Genomic DNA, 6,014 nt, shown 5'->3' on the forward strand with positions numbered 1-6,014 from the left:
GTTAACTACTCGTAGTATATTCATATGCTAAAGCACCCTTAAAAAATAATGTTATGTACAGAATAATGATAAATCTTCCTAAAGCAACAATGTGATACCTGGAGCTCGAACATACAATCGAGCGAAGGAAATGTGATAAATAGGTCAGCAGTCACGACAGAGCTCATCTCAAGTGCAACGACAATCAGGAGCAGGACCAAATATTTCTAGGAGAACCTCTAGTACTCTTCCAAGCAGGGATGAAGCTAGAAAAAAAAGTTTGGTGGGGTCATGTCTATGTCTATGACAGTGGGGTCATCTTCTATAAATGAAGAGTAATTAGTATTAAAATAATAAAGGATTACCTAATTTCATTGGGGTCAATTGACCCCAATGCTTACATGAGAGCTCCATCCCTGCTTCCAGGTTATGCGTGCAAAAGCCCTCACTAGAAAGGAAAAAAGTCGGATATTCAATACGAATATGACAGTGCATTGCAAGGGAGCAGGATTCTCAAGCTAATATCATGTCACAACAAAGTCCAATCTATAGCCATTACAACACATATCTGGACGTGGAAACCACATCCTCTGAAGGTCTAATGTTTTTGTCAAATAAAACCAGAGATATGCATGGGTCAATGAGTTTCTATCTAATGAAAATCCCATTTTTGTCAAAGTTCAGGCGACAGAACCCAAAAACCCCACAAAACACCATCTGTTTACCCATATCAAAACCATTGCAACATCCAAAATCATTCCCACCTTTCAGATGGCATTGTGTTGTCCACCTTTTCTTTTTGTTTGATTAATAAAATGATGTAAGAGCCAGATGTGACTTTGTTAATTCTCATCTTTATATATTCGCAAAAAAAATTCTCATCTATACGAGAATTAGCAAATTCATTTTCTTTGGTGATGCTACAGTCGGAGCAGCAGTTCAACATCATTCTACTCTCTCTCTCCCCCCCCCCCCCACGATCAGACCTTCGATAGTTGGATCTAGCGATGGTGGCGCTTGTGCGTCATCACCTTCTTGGAGGCATCACTATTGGAGAACCTTTTCTCGTAGTCCTTGTGTTGTCATGATATTGTTGGTGCTGATAGTCACCATTGTCAATGTTTTTCATTGTGAAATGGTCTAGATGACGACTAGGGGGGTGGGGTGGGGTGTGAATAGGCGTTTTAAAACTTTTACGGATTTGGCTTTATCCTAATGCGGAATTAAACTAACGGATATTTTTCAAGCACAAATCCTAAATATGCTAGGCTCAACTAAGTGCACCAACAACCTATGCTAAACAAGATAGGCACTTAAGGAAACTAGCAAGCACAAACTATATCACAAGATATGGAAATGTAGGAACAACTAAGCAATTCAACTAGCACAAGATATATCAATATGAGCAAGTATGAATTGCGGAAAGTAAAGGGTGTGGGTATGAGATAACCACAACTGAGTCGGGGACGCGGATTTATCCCGAAGTTCACACTCATGAGAGTGCTAATCTCCGTTAGAGCGGTGCCAAAGCCAGAGCTCAGGGGCGTCACCAAGTGACTCACCATATTCTCCCTTCCGAGTCACCCCCAACGGACGAGCCTCGGTTCACTCAGGGTTGGTTTTGAAGGTGACCACCACACCTTTACAAACTTCTCCGTAGCACACCCTTCCGGAGGAACTTGACCACCTAGGCCACTTCACACCCTTCCCCGGAGCACACAACAAAAGGAAGCTTCCGGAGGAACCTTGGCCACCTGGGCCTCTTCACAAACTTCTCAAAGATATCACCAAACCGTCTAGGAGGCGAAGCCTCCAAGAGTAATAAACTCATGGGCTCTCACTCGAACAAATCGATGCGGGGAGCTCAAACCAATGCAACAAATGCAATGCAAGGTCAAGCAACAAATTCTCAACTCACTCTCTCAATCTCACAAGATGCAACTCAAGAAAGTAGGAGATTGAAGAGAGGGGATGCAATGGAGGGAATCAACAAATGACTCCAAGATCCATCCAAAAATCCCCCTTCACATAGAGGGGAGATAGGGGTTTGGGAGAGGTGGTGTGATGCTTAAAATGATGTTTAGAAAGTGTATGAATAACCCCCCAACCGGTGGGAGGAAGGAGCCCTTAAATAGCCAAAACCCAAAACTAGCCGGTGGAAAAGCCCAAGGTCCTCACACCGGACTCCGAATTCGATGATCTTGGGCTCGTTTTGAAGCTATGGAAAAGCCCAAGGTCCTCACATAGAGAACCACCAAATATCAACAAGAAAGAATGATGCAAGTAATGCAAAGGTCTGAGCTCTCTACATGTGACGTGATCAAGTTACTCGCCTGAAAGTCCCTCTTGATAGTACGGTTATCAAACCTATAATCCGGTCTCCCACCGAGCACTATGAGACCGGCAAAACTAGGAAAACCTGGCTAAGTTATACCTTTGCCTTGCACATTCAACTTGAGCTTGATAATGACTTTGATGCTTGCCTCAAGTTGGAATCTTTTTCTTGTCCACAATCACTTGGTGAAGATACTCGAAATGCTTCCTCATATTGCAATGAGGGAGGCCTTAACTTAAGCCCATCTTCACACGCACATTTATCATGATGTGGACCGCAAGCTTCAAAGCATATAACCTCTGGCTTCTCATCTTGAACTTGGACTCCTCAAACCTGATGACTATCACCACTTGATGTCATCCACACATAGGCTACTTGAAATCTCTCTTTTGATGCAAGCGCATGAGAAGCACCTAACCCACATATACATAGAAAGCACATAACATGGGTTAGGTAACAAAGCACAATTCACAATTACTTACTATACCACTAGATCACTTGATCCCACGTGATACAAATATTGCACTTTGTGAGTTGACCATCTAGATAATCTTCGAGCTTCATCTTGGTCAACCGACATCTTTACTTCATGCTCCATCTTGGTTTCTTGAAAGCCACAATGAACTCTTCATTTCCCTTCATTGCTCCAAGACTATATCACCAAAGACTCTTTCATGGCCATATCAAGTTCCGCTATGAATATCATCTTGGTCACCACATGCTCTTCTAAAACTCCATCGTAATCTCTTGAGAGGCATAATGAATTCTTCACACTAGTTGCTTGCTTCAAGACCTGATCAACGGAAAACCCAACACATGAGATTACCATGATCTTGTCTTGAAACCATAACTTGAATTCTTCTATTTGATTATTCTCTCAAGTTCTTGATCCTTAAAAGCCCACATATGTCAATCTTTGAGATCCTCTAACGAATTCCACATTGAATATATTTGGTTAGACATTAAAAGCAATCTTGATGGCTTCAACATAAATCCCCAAAGTGCCATGTTTTGAGATTGATGTTGCTATGACTTTGCTATGCTTAATGCTTGTCACTAGGGTCTAAGTGCCATGATTTCAGATCTGAACCGTTTATGTTTTCACCATTATACCTATGTTCTAGATCCAATCTTGCAAGTCATATGCACCTGCTACGTGTTATGATCCGTAAACCCCATGGTGAGTGAGGGAGTCCTGGATTAGGGGGTCCTCGGATTGCCGGACTATATACTTTGGCCGGACTGTTGGACTATGAAGATACAAGATTGAAGACTTCGTCCCGTGTCCGGATGGGACTCCTTTGCGTGGAAGGCAAGCTTGTAAGTTCGTATATGTAGATCTCCTCCCTTGTAACCGACTCTGTGTAACCCTAGCCCCCTCCGGTGTCTATATAAACCGGAGGGTTTAGTCCGTAGGACAACAACAATCATAATCATAGGCTAGCTTCTAGGGTTTAGCCTCTACGATCTCGTCGTAGATCAACTCTTGTAATACTCATATCATCAAGATCAATCAAGCAGGAAGTAGGGTATTACCTCAATCGAGAGGGTCCGAACCTGGGTAAACATTGTGTCCCCCGCCTCCTGTTACCATCCGCCTTAGACGCACAGTTCGGGACCCCCTACCCGAGATCCGCCGGTTTTGACACCGACATTGGTGCTTTCATTGAGAGTTCCACTGTGCCGTCACGATAAGGCTTGATGGCTCGTCTTGTTGTCAAGGACAACATTACCTCGGGGGGAGCCCTGGCTGTAGGCCAAACTCTCCGACTAGGCGGCTTCGTCATGACCGCCCGTTCGGCCGTCGCGCCGACGATGACTTCTCGGGTCATCAAAAACAGCCTCCACGTCGGCTCGGGATTCGCCGAGAAGATGGATCCAATGGAGCTCTCTTCCTTGAACGAGCTCTTGGATCGCATCGCTGCCCTGGGAGTCGCTACGGACTATGATCGGATCGGGCTTAAACCTGACCAAAGGGAGATTAACTCTCCGCCGGTCACCCATTAGATAGCGGTGGTGGAGGAGCAACGCAGCGATTCTTCCTCTATCTTGAGGACAAACTATGTCCGGATTCCCGAGCTCTCCGAGCCGGATACCCGTCTACGGGAGGACATGGCCCAAGCTTCGAACCTAGAATCGGACAGCGGGCCAGAAAAATTGGGCAACATCCCGGAGCCCGAACTGCCAAGCTCGGAAACTCCTCTGCCCCTGGGTCTCAGATCGGGTCAGGGTTTGGACCTAAATCTACCCACCCACCCAGACATAAGTGATCTTTCCCACATTAGACAAGAGCCCCAAGAGACAGTACATCACTATTGGGCCAGATTCCTCCTTGTAATGAGCAAGGTCAAGGACTGTCGCGAGGAAGACGCAATTTCATTCTTTTGCAAAAATTGCAGGGACAAGGGAATCCTCAACGCCATAAGTCGCCGTGACATAGCACACTTCGCTGACTTGGCGGCCATAGTACAGAAGTACTGTGCGATGGAAAGCGCCTGGAAAACCCAAACAAAATTCTGGGATCCTCCGGCTCTCACTAAACCACCCGTCCGAACTAAAAGGGTGTACTCTCGTAAGTCACCCGATCTAATTACAAAGAAACCAAAGCCCACTACAGGGCACGGAACTATATTGGAGGGATGGCTCAATGGGCCATGCCACAGTACACCGGATACCATGCCAACACACAGCCTTAGAGCATGTTGGATACTCCGGCAGGTGGCCAAGAGCGGCGAGGATCTCCTCATCAACAATACAACAGAGCACCATCCCGTGGAAAATAACAATACATTATTGACAGTCTTTGAGACTTTCGCCTCAAATAATAGGCGCAAGCGAGCACTCCGCAGCCTCGCCGAAGTCTGCCACGTTGCAACAATAAATCCATGGAACGATACAACCATAACCTTCAATGCTAGTGACGAACCTCAATTCCGAACAGTCCGAGCACCAGCCGCTTTGGTCCTTAGTCCAATTGTGGACGGCTTCCGGCTTACTAAAGTGCTCATGGACGGTGGCAGCGGATTAAACCTCATCTACGAGGAGACTCTTAGCAAAATGGAAATAGACAAGAGCCGCATTGAGCAAAGCAGCACGACCTTCAGAGGAATCATCCCTAGTCGGGAGGCACAATGTGCGGGAAAAATCACACTAGATGTGGTATTCGGCACGCCGGAGAATTATAGGTCCGAAGAAATCACATTCCAAGTGGCCCCGTTCAGTAGCAGATACCACACCCTTTTAGGGCGGGAGGCATTCAAGATCTTCCAAGCTATACCCCATTACGGGTACATGAAGCTCAAGATGCCCGGGCCCAATGGAATCATCACTCTAGCTAGTGATCCGGACATAGCACTCCGCGCCGAAAATAAAACCGCCGCACTGGCCCTCGAGGCATTATCCGAAGCCCTCGCGGCCGAAGAACTAACTACACTGCGCTCCACAGTGGACAGGGACGACGTGATACTCGACAAAATACCCAAGTCCACCTCTTTTAAACCAGCGGACGAAATAGTCAAATTCCAGGTCCACCCAACGGACCCTACAAAAACAGCATCCATCGGGGCACAGCTGAACCCCACAATAGACGCCGCACTGCGGGGGTTCTTGCGCAAGAATCGGGACATCTTCGCCTGGCAGCCTTCAGACATGCCAGGAATCCCACGCAGGCTGGCCGAGCATAGCCTAAACATTCTAAAGG

The sequence above is a fragment of the Triticum aestivum genome, chromosome 6D (assembly GCF_018294505.1).
Source record: "Triticum aestivum cultivar Chinese Spring chromosome 6D, IWGSC CS RefSeq v2.1, whole genome shotgun sequence".
In the NCBI taxonomy this organism is placed as follows: domain Eukaryota; kingdom Viridiplantae; phylum Streptophyta; class Magnoliopsida; order Poales; family Poaceae; genus Triticum; species Triticum aestivum.